The sequence below is a fragment of the Nestor notabilis genome, unplaced genomic scaffold (genome assembly GCF_000696875.1).
Source record: "Nestor notabilis isolate BGI_N333 unplaced genomic scaffold, ASM69687v1 scaffold15341, whole genome shotgun sequence".
Taxonomy (NCBI): Eukaryota; Metazoa; Chordata; class Aves; order Psittaciformes; family Psittacidae; genus Nestor; species Nestor notabilis.
Genome location: NW_009916196.1, coordinates 21,536 through 33,349, shown reverse-complemented (window position 1 = coordinate 33,349; position 11,814 = coordinate 21,536).

The window sequence follows — 11,814 nt, the reverse complement described above, 5'->3', positions numbered from 1 at the left end:
GACTTCAACAGGACTTAAACAAGCCGGGGCTGACAGATATTGGGGGGATTCAGGCTAATGTGCCTTTTGGGGATTGGGCCAGTTTTATGTCTTTCTTTCTCCTCTTGGAGGCTTGTCAGTTTAGACCCACTGCACAAGTGATCATAAGAGTTTTGAAAGGAATGTAAGAACTTTTCTGCCTCAAAGTATAAGCCAAGCTTACAATTGATAGGGGTTAGGAAGAAAATGTTCTTCCATAATGTAGACTTTCTGGCACCTCTTTCTGAAGCAGCTATTACTGGCTTCTGAGAAAGATGGCACACAGGACGAACGGGCCCTTGGTCTGATTCAGTGTGTTACTTTCTCATCTCTAACTGTAAATGTCCCCTAAAGCAAAGTCTTCAGATTTGTTTCTAGGATAGAACTTGTATTCTTTTACCCCAAGAAAGTGCGTTTATATAAACAGTTCTTGGGTTTTGTGAATATATTCTTCCTCTGCAGATCACAGTTGCTATCTAGGCAAAGGGTAATGGCTTTAAACTGAAAGAGGGTAGATGTAGATTAGATATAAGGAAGATATTCTTCACTGCAAGGGTCCACTGTCCTGGTTTTTGGTGCTGAGAGTGCCCTGGAAAAGATTGGATACGAGGAGAGATCTTTAACACAGTGGATATTCCTTTCCTAAAATTCCTGGAATTGTCTCTCCTCCCCAGTGCTGTGTTGTTTGTTACTGCATATTGATCATCTGCCCTAGGACAGATGCCCCCGGTAGTATGTTGGAGCTACAGAAGCTAAAATGGAGCAGCTTTCTGGGGAGTAGTGATGGACAGGAAATTGGAAACTATATGATTATTTTTATGTTATAGCAAGTGAATACTTGTGGTGACAAAGTATTTGATCTCGTAACAGAGGTTCACTTCAAAGTATCAAGGTTATTTTATGTCAATTTTCTCTTTGCCCTATATAAGATGCATTTAATTATTTCATGCTATCTCCCTCTATTCAAATTAATCTGTCTTATATATATTGTTGCTCAAATTAGAATAATTCTTTAATCAGCTGTAATGCATGCCATAGTAGACTAGAATAGGAAAGCTACTCCTGGCTTACTGACTATGCATGTATTTTATTTGTTATTGTAATTTAAAAGTAAAATCAGAAATATTGATTTCTACTTGACTGGAGAGATGATTTAGTTTGAATATCAGACTGATCTTAATCAGGTGAGAATTAATTGAGTTGGAGGTATTAGATATTCAGTGATGTTAACTGAACCATGATCAATCTACAGAGAAGCTTTCTTTTGTACTGTGTTAGAAATATCAAATAGCTTGTACTCTACAATGTAAAACAATCTTTTCATGTGCACCCTACTACTTCCTCTGGCTCATTAAACGCACCAGTGATCTGTTCTGTGCATACTGAGTAATCTTCAAAGTAACAAGCTAATAAATCACTATTTAATACAAAAATTAAAAGCGGAACAACTTCACCATCAAATGTTGCTCATGATGTTCTGTATCACTTTAATGTTTTGTATACATCTTGCAAATGTAGATCTAAAAATCTTGTCCTTGCTTACATTTTAAGGGGAACTGTTTCTTCCTCCTTCCACCATCGCCCCACAAGTCCCCAGTGTTACTGGGGCATCCGTTCTCCACCCAGTGGCAGAGCTCAAGGAATTACCTGAATGTTGGACAAACTATTTCCATTTTGTTTAAAGAGAAAAACCCACCCCAGGAATAGAGCACAAGCCTGGTCTGGATCATGATACAAGCTTTTTTTTATTTTAAGAGTGTGATAGCAGTATCATGAGTGTTGAGAAAATATAAATGGTGAGATAACACCTCTGTAGGACTTTCTCTTAAGTAGTAAAATTGTAAAGTCTTTAAATAAACTAGAGCCAGACCTGAGAGGATCAATTTATCTTGATAATGGGGAATATTGCATTTATTTTTGTGTACAAGAACATTGCAAAATAGAGACATAATTATGATTGCTAAAACTACAGTTCTAATACTATAATTGCACAACACTTTGCGTCAGGAATCAATATGAAAGTGCCAAGTATTGTTATAAACTGAACCTGCAAAAAATGAACTTTCAGAAATAGTCTTTGTGCTTCCTACAGTTCATACATACACTGAGAAGAATAACGAGGACCCCATGGCTCTGTTCTGTCAACACAGTTCCTGTGCAGCTGGTTGTCTGGAGATCAGTCCCAAACACTTTTTGTTCTTCTCTTGCTTTGCACATGGAAGGACCGTTGTGTTTGCAGAAGGAAATAATGAAGTATCTAATATTTTTAAATCTTTAAAGTAAAAAAACCCACCTAAAATCAGTTTTAAAAATCCCCCACAAACACAGACGGAGACCAGCCTTCTCTGCTTGGGGTGGAGGGGGGTTGTAGGCTGCATAGCATCTTAAATATGGTGCCTTGGTCTTGTTGTCTGCTGCTTGTAGGTCTGCAGACACTGAGATTAGAAATGTTAAATGTAACCTTGTTTTCTTTAATGGCTTGGAAGAAAATCATTATCTTCATGCAGCAGAGCTGTGGCTCTGTGTTATGCCAGATGTTGGTTTGTCCCTTTGAGTCAAAGTCCTACAAGTTTCTATTTTCATCATATAAGAACAAATATTTCTTGAGCCTATGACTAAGTTCTAAGATGAAATGGGTAGTACCCTGGCTTTTTATTTTCTTTAAATTAAGAAGTGTATGTACCAGGACATCTGTTGGTGGACATCTCCATACCTCCCATACCGTACAACTTCATTGTAACTAACTTTCTGGTAATGTATTTGATCTTTTAAAAACTGAAAATCAACACTTTAATGTGCTGATTATTGCACGTGTCTCTCTGGCTGCTTGCAGAGGCAGGGGCATCATCTGTCCAGTCTTCATTCTGAGATAAGTGAACCATTGCCCGGTTTCACTTTGGTTTCCATCTGCTTCCCATATTGTCTTGTAGTAAAGTCATAAAACAGAGTTGGGGGAAAAGGCTATTAAAAATCCTAAAGAAAACCATCATTCTTAGATACTGATTATATTTCAGCAAAGATTTATGTAAAGATGTTTGTAAAGAGAGTTCTTTACTGTGTCAACCTTCCAGCTGATTCTGATAAGAGTGCTCTGTAACTTGAAGCAGTTCTTAATCAACCATCAAATATACTAATTAATAATCTGACATTCAAAAATAATTCTTGATACCTCCAACATTATTTCTATAATTCTGTGTCTGAACAGAATGATACAAAATCTCTGAATCGGAGTTTTATAAGAAATAAAATCACGTGTATCCAGACAGCTTCAGAAATCATTTTAGAAGGCTTTTAAGAGCTCTTTCTTCCCTTGTTCTGTGACCCTACATGTGCCAGGATCTACAAAAGCAGCTGGTTTTCTCCTTGTTCTCCATGTCCTGCCTTCTCAAGTATGTAAGTGGAGATGGGGAGACCCAGTGAAATACAGCTTTTGCATTCTGGACTGTTGGGGATCTGGAGGTGCCTGGCACCAGACTCATCAGCTTCCCAGAGCTGCTCAGGGCCCGAGGTGCTAAGAGTCAGTCTGTGGAGGGGCCACTTGTCACTGAGCTCACCCACAAAGCTGTTACATCTGTCCTGGAAAATCATAGGAGGTGAGTGGTCTTCCCTCCATAGGCAGAACACCTGCGTGTGCTTCATACGCTAGCAGGTGAGAGCTGGCAAAACTGAATTGCTCTGTATTCAAACATGGTTGTTCAGCTTCTGTTCAGTTGAAAACAGACCCTGGTCTTGGCAAAGGTACTATCTGCCTGTATGTGCTTGGTTGATTTAGGGAAGGTACTAAATTGCAAGCTTGCTTCAGCGGGTGAAATCTCTGTGTGGCTGTAATGGCCAAAAAGTAAAAAGACTTAAAATGCTCAGAACTGTGCCCAAAACTCGTTTTGGATTTGCCTTACAACAGAAGCACAAAGCTTTCTTTGTGAGAGAGAGAGGAATAAGATGAAATCTGGCCTCGAATCAGCAGTGAACTGCTCATGAACTATTTCTGAGCTGCAGCCTCGAGAAGAGCCCTCTGCTCAGTGTGCGTCCCCTCAGACACAGCCTATGGCATGGCGAGGAGCCTGTGGGGCTCACCTGTGTCAGATAGGATGTCATGAGAGAGGGGTCCATGGCCAGTTTCCGTGGTAACTGGTAGGCACCTGCAGCTCGCTGACGCAGAACTGGATCTGTCCCTGTCTGTGCAGGGAGCACTCGGTGATGGACATATGTGGCTGTCCTGGCACAGCCTCATCAGGGTTCATTTTGTGAAAGACGAGCTGTTTTTTCCCCCTTTCTAACAAGGCATTTTCACTCCGGTTGTGTTGAGCTCCATCCCTCCTTGTATTTGTAAATAGTGGGGCTAAGTTTGAGTGTTTGTTTGAAACATTTATTTCTGCTGTGTTAGTCTGCAGTGAGTTTGCAGACTGGCCTAAATTTACATCTGATTACAGTTGCCTGAGGTTGTGTTTCAGTAGCTTGCTGCTTGCAAGGAGGAAGAAGACAGTATATTGTATCAGCCCATCGTCTTGTAAAGTCATGGAAAGCCATTTGCTATAGTTGTAAAGATTGGGTGATGCACAAGATTTCTAAAAGATGCATTCTGCTCTGAAAGAACAGTTACTCTCTGTATCATGTGTGGCGTATCACAGAGAAGGCTGGTTTGAGTGTGAGGGTTCCCAAGTGTTCCAGTCACTGCTCAGGTGTTAAACTACAGTGGGGTTGTCATCAGATCCCCTGTATCTGCTCCTTTTGTGGTGTCTTGCTGTGCACCCTGAAGCTTTGTGCAGGTATTGCTTTAGTGAGGAATGAGTGGTGATTGTCCATGGAGGTGAAGATTAAGTCTTGGTTTGAGATTATATCTGGAACTGTTGTGCACTATTTGTGAGATTGTTCTCCAAACCAGTGGTTTTAACACTCTGTGCTGCTCAGCAGTGAGATGTTTTGTTTAATGAAAGGGTTGTGAGCAAATCAGAGCCTTAGTAAAAACAGAACAACATTCTCTAGACACCTGTAAAGTTTCTGGTAGACATTTATAACTAAACCTGTCTTGTACCCCACTCCTTAACGTGACTGCCAAAAGGATTTAAACATGCTGGAAGAAAGAGGAGAGCGGGATAATTGGGTTTTGTGTGCTCATGAAGATGCCCAATATCCTTTAACCTGCTCCTTTTTTCCCCTCTGTTGTTAAGAGTCAGTAAGGTTAAAGCTAGAGAGCTAGAAGCAGTTTTATCACTTCAGGCAGTGCTTGGCCACGTACTGCAAGCGGGGCCTCCTGAAGCCAGGGGATGCTTGCAGCTGCAGTTTGGGGTTTGTTCACTGGGACATCATGCCCTTGACCAGTCCGACTGGTGAGCTAACGAGTGAGAGGGACCTCCTGCTGGCTTTCCTGACTTCACAGCTTCCAGAAGGGATGCTTAGTACAGACCAGCACAGCACTTAAACAAGTGCCTGCAGAGAATAGGAACTAAGCTGGTCACTATGCAAACCATGAGTGTTCAAAGGCTTACGAGGTTTTTAGCAGAAAAAAACAAGTATGTTTTAAGAAATGTGATCAGAGGTATGATTTCCTTTTAATGACGTTGATGTAGGGATATTCAATGTCAGTAGTCCAGGGAAGAACAGAAGAAATGTCAGATTCACCTTTAAAAGCCAAATAAACATTCTGATAACCTAATAACACATTTCTTGTATTGTTCGGAGCTTACACTGCTTCGTAAACTTTAGCTAGCCAGAAGCATCCTCAAAGTGTGCATGTGGATTTGGATGACTTGAGGTCTAAACCTAAAACACATGCCAAACGAGGCCCTGGAAACTGAGTGGGGTTGTTAATAGATACCTTTGAGCACAGGTCACAGTGTCAGCTGGTGAATTTAAACCCATTTTCTGCATACTTCAGTCATACCTCTTCAGGCAGCACATGGTGTTAGATGCTGTGTTGAAGCATGTTGTAAGTGCTCATGAGTAATGTCTGAAGTAGATGAGACATCAGTTCTCTGCAGAGTTTTGCACGTATGTAAGTTTGGCTGCAGAAGGACACTTAAGACACTGTCAGCAACACTTCCAGCAAATGCTGCTTTTTGTTGCAAACTGTTTTATCAAAATCCCAATTAATTCAGCCACGGACAAGCAGATGACCCTCACCTAGGGGTTGCGTGTAGCTGATGATCACTTCCTCCTTAGTGTCTTGCCAGTGGTGTCCAGGATGCTAGAAGATGGGTATTTCTATGGAAGAGAACACACAGAGGTGTTTTTACCAATGTTGTTTTCTAACTTGGTTGGGTCTTTTCTTTTTTCCCCCAGCATTTACTAAGTGCTGTCAAGAAACTGGTTTTCTCATGGTGGTGAAGTGCCGGCAGGAGAACGCGGCACTGAAAGACTGTCTGGTTGGCTAGTAAGTCCCTCATGAGTTTTTGTTCTCTTTTGTTGTTGTTGCCTGCCCTATGGCTATAAAGACTCCTCTTGATTTAAATGGGGATGGGTGTGGATTTGCCTGATTTAAGTGCTGACAGGCACAGATTTTCAGCCCAGATGGAACACAGCACTGTGCTGAGTGTGCTGCCTTACCTGTGTGGGGTGAGCACCTGAATGCCCTGTCACTGAGACAGGGTAAGTTTGTTTGGATTTTGCTTCTTGAACTCTTCTCTAAGGTTTAGTTATTGTCCTGAAAGCGCCCTGCTGTTGTGAACAGCACTGGCAGCAGCAGTGGGAAATGGTTAGATACTAGAGAGGGCAAGTTGATGCCAGGATGGATTGAAATGTCTCTTTCCAAAGTCCTAATTTATCCCTGGTGCTGGCAGGCTGAAGTGTTGGATTCTTGAATTTCCCAGGGAGAGGGTTGGGGATTCTATGGTTTTGACTGGGGGGAGAGAAGGGCCTTGGTTTGGTGGAATGTGTGTCTTGCCCTGTAAAACCAGAGATGAAGATAAGATGCTTTTGAGCTAGAGACAGTTATTCTCAAGTATTTAGGAACTGATGAAGAAACTCATGCAGCCAGGCAAGAGTTCAGGCCTAACTGTTCCATATTCCAAGATGAAAAACAGCATTATGTGTTATTTGTCTTGTAGCTATTCTGATCCATCATTCTATGAAGAATGCAAAACAGAGTATTTGAAGCAGAGAGAAGAATACAGAGCAACTGGAATTAAGAAAAAAAGACAGAAGGTCACTTCAAATGTGTAGTTAATGTTAAAAATGAACTTTTCAAATTTTATATCCAACTTTGATTTGACTTGATTTAAAACGGACTTAAGTCAGTCATCTGTACCGTCTGTGTGGAATTTAACTGCACTACACAAAAAGAGATGGAGAATAAAATGATCTTTGAGCTTAAAAGTCAATTTTTTAATTCCCTATAATGAAACCCTTAAGCCAAGCTGTCACAGCTTGCAGGGGAACTTGCAGCACTCCGTTCCTCTGCCTGGACCCGAGGCTTTGTTACTAATTTACAAAGGGCTGTTGGGAATTTCAAGCTTGTGTTTAGTTCTGTGTGGCCGGTTATGCCACAGCAAAACCTCAGGGCGAATAACTGAAGCTGTATTAACTGATCACAAATTGGGTATGCGTTAAAACTGGTCTGCTTGTCATCTGGAGCTGAGGGTGTATGGGGATGCTCTTACTAGAAGAGAACGGTGGCAAATGCAGAACTGCTGCTTGGACCAATTTGATTCATCTTTTTCATGAAATTGTGAATCATACAAGAACCTGGCAGCACTTCTGCCTACACTGTGACTCATTTTTAAGACCACCTTGTCAGAAGAGCTGCCTGCCCCATGTTTTGACACTAGAGGGAAAAGTCTTCCTGACCTAAACCTTCCCCAGGTTTAGAAGGGGGAGAGGCAAATCAGCAAGAGCAGCCTCTGCCCCTGCTTTCCTCTTTCACAATGACGATGATTGTTTAAGCTTCCACACTTCAGGAGTGGGTAAGTGACCACACTTTCAAGATGATTATGGGTAGAGGTGAGTAAGCAACAAACCCACGTATGTTAAGATGCAGGTTGCTTCTTGCAAGTTCTTATTTAAAAAGGACTTGCGTCACAAAGGATCTTCTGTATACTGGTACTTGAAGCTGCTCAATTGTAGAACTCTCAAGTGCATAATGGCTTCACTAGAAATAGGCTCCAGAACTTCATTATTTATATTATCAGCACTGATAATCTCTGCTGTCAAGCCTGAAGTTGCATGTGCTGAATTATGCTCTCAGCCCTTCATTCTCTTTACCTATGCTGGTGAGTGTGCAAGGAAGAACTGGGTTATTGCAGCTCCTCCTGTGTGTACTGTGGCACACATAGGGCTGGACTTTGCCCTGGCTCTGATATAAACTTCTCTGTAACAAACTCATGGCCTTAATGCAATGGTTCCTAGTTTCTAATTCCTGATTTCACACCTTCCACTTTCTTAACCTCTTGTGCATGTATTTTAATTCCATTTACATCTTTTATTTAAAGTTCAAATGAAAGAGTGAGTAGTGTGAGGTGGCAAAGTCATACTAGTAAATTGCTTTCAGTTTTGTTTTTGTCTTGGCTGCAACCTCTCCTTCCTACTGGGGTTAACAGGAAGCAGCCCTTGATTCTAATCAATGTAAGAAACATCAGTAGTGTGAGGTCTTATTACGGGAAGACTGATTTGACTCCCAGCAGACTTGCAGGGTGCAGCAAGGTTTGTGCCTCAGTTTGTGCAGTACAGGAGCCTATCCTTGCCTCTTTGTAGTGCCTGGAAGAACTGGGCAAGCACCTCAGACCCCATGGTTTTCACTTCTCTCCTCTTCCAGCATATTAAAGCTCTCTTCAAAGGCACTAGGAAAAAGGTATCATATACTTACTTAAAAAGTTTGCCTAAATGAAAACTCGGGAGGAAAGGTGAGTGGCAGTTTGTAATGCACAGGGGTTTCAAAGCAGAGTGGAACTCCTTACCACTGCAGTCTGAGATACCACCCAGTGATTAATGTCAGCCAGAAACCCACTCTGCCTCATATTTAGTACAGCCATACTGCTCGTCAGGAAATTCCTGTGTTCTCTGTTTGCTCTGCTGGTCCAAAAATGGTCAAATACAGTTGAAAAGTAAGTGTTCCATCTGGCTAAAAGCCAATAACAGTAAGCATCTGGTCATCTCTTTCAAATTTCTCCCCTGTATCAAACATCCATACCAACACCTGCATCTTCCCACTTTATTACTCTATCTTGATGTTTGAATGACATCTCTTCCAGCCTAAGACATAATGAAAGGAATTGTGCTGGACACTGACCTCAGTTCCCATCACATTCACTACAGCAGTTTTTTAAGTGGTTCAGCTGCAACTCAGTTAAAATTAGGGCTTAGCTTTAGTGCCAATAATAGAACAGAATTCTTTTGCCTACTGTCCTATATTCATACAGTTGTAAGTAGCTCACCACTCCCCTTAAAGAAAGGGGCAAAACCCCGACCCCTAAAACCCAACCAAAATAATACCAAAACCAACCAAAGAAACACAAACCCCACATGCCTTTTGTATCCAAACTACACAAAGCGAGATGGAAACACCTTACCACTCTGTGACCACTGTTCACAGGGCCTGGGTGAAGATCAGAAGAGAATGCAGGCAAGTCAATCGGGTATGGGTGCTATTCACTCTTCCTTCACCAGGTCACAGCATCAGTACAAACACCAGTGCCTGAGTGTAGGAGTCTCAAAGTCTGCTGCAAGTTGGGTTTGAAATAGAATCTGCTTTACATCACCAGTGTAGTTCATATTGTACCACTGTGGACCTCTGTTATGCTACTGGATGGGTGTTGTCTTACTGTAACTCCACTGTGTATCTCACACTGCTTTCCTTTTTCCAGCTGTAAAAAGTTGATGGTAGATCACAGCTAAGTTTGGAGTTTGCTTTCTTCAGTACATCTGTTTCACAGGAAGCTCATCAGTTGTAAAGCCACAAAACTAGCAAGGACACTTAAAATGATCAGGTTTTTAAATTATTTTAAATGAACCCATCAGTGGAAGTTTACATACAAGGTGTTAGGTTAGTCCAAATCGCCAAATGCCCATACATCAGCTCGCCATATGCTCACTTAAACTTGCAAAGCAGCAACCCCCTCCTGCCCCAAAAGCTGTCTTCAGTTTCAGTTAAATGGAATTTGTCTGAATGGTGCTTGCTCAAATTAAGAAGTGTCAAATCAGTGCCCTGGGTGAAGTTTTAAACTGTCCAAAGTTTGCATTCTAGTTAATACATTTAATGTATTTATTTGAGGAGTTTGGTCTATCCTTTATGCAATTTTATGGGTTTATGTAACAAATGCCTGTGTGCACAGAACACCAGAATCCCTTTACTACAGCTTCTTCTGCATGTAATCTGCTGTCATTGAGATGACAAGATTTCACTTCTGAAAATGAAAAGAGCCCTGCAAGCCACTAGTGGCATGGATTTAAATGACTTTTCCATCTTGAGTCAGAATTTGATTGTATGCTTTGACCCAGCAGATGCTTCAGCAGCCAGCTAGCTCCCCAGTGACCTCAAACCTGGGGACTTCCTTTTCAGATGTTACAGCTTGGCCACAGCAATGAGTGATTGGATTGGAAATGCTGCCTACAGCAAGCTCGCCATCAGCCTGCCCTCCACGTTCCAGTAGCAGTACTTCGTCTTAAGTCCCTCTCAGCAAATGCAGCTGCTCCTTCCTCCAGCACAGAAGATAAACCAGGAGTCAAAGGCAAAGCCCAGAAATTCTCAGACACTGCACAGAGAGGCTTAATTTTCAGTGTCCCTGTCACACAGACTGACCAGGAACCTTTGAACACAAGCAGTCAAACCACAGGCACAGACTGTAGCTTAACGTAACTTAAGTCCTTCAGGTTTCAACATCCAAAAGAATATTTTTCCCAGAGCAGACTGAAGCAATCTACAGAGGATGTTTGGGTTGGTTTTGTTCCTGAATGGAAGAGGATGAACCTCAACTATAATTGTTTGTATTTGGAGTGACATTTATACACAATCATCAAGAAACTAAAACTGAGTAAAACACGTTGTGCCAGAGGTGGAAAGGAGATGTGTAGTGAAACCAATTTCAAACAAAAATAAATTTATTTCAAATCTTACATAGTAGAATTCCTTCATTGCACAAAGTATTAATCAATCATGTTGATGTCTGTTGGACAATACATAATAAAAGCCCTCTTGAGGTGGGGAACCCCAAAAGTAAGCTACATGAGAACTAGATACCTTATAGCTTTATGCAGCCACATGAGAGCTGGTTTCTGCTGCTTTGTTATTACACAGGTAGTTGGTTCTATCAGCTAAAGCCTAGTGACTTGGATTTGTTTTATGCATATTGGGTTTTGTTCTATTACTTTCCAAGAGATTGTACTCCCCTGAGTCAGCTGTGTTCATTGGTCAGAATAAATTCCAGCATCTGACACCATTTCCATTAATCACAGACAAGCCAGTAGACATGAGCAAGATAATAGAAAGATAAAAACAATATCTGGTGAATGGGAAACATGATTTATGTATGCTCTTCACTAATACAGAAGGTACCTGGAAGGCATTTTTTCGAGACACAAACTGAAAGAGAAGAAGACGATAGGCTTCAGATGAAGTACTTAGTCCACAGGGAAGAAAGCATCTGGAACCACACAGGTCACGTAGCACCTCGGTACCACTTTTACAGCCCATCGTTACTATGGCTGTGCTGCAGTTGTAGCTTCCCTGTGTATCTGTAAGCAATTTAAAGATAATTTGCTACTAAACAGCTGTGACATTAATTTTTATTACACTGATCTTACGCTGGACCTGTGAAGTTGAATACTGCACCCAGCCAACCACACATCTGTAAATAACACACGCAGCAC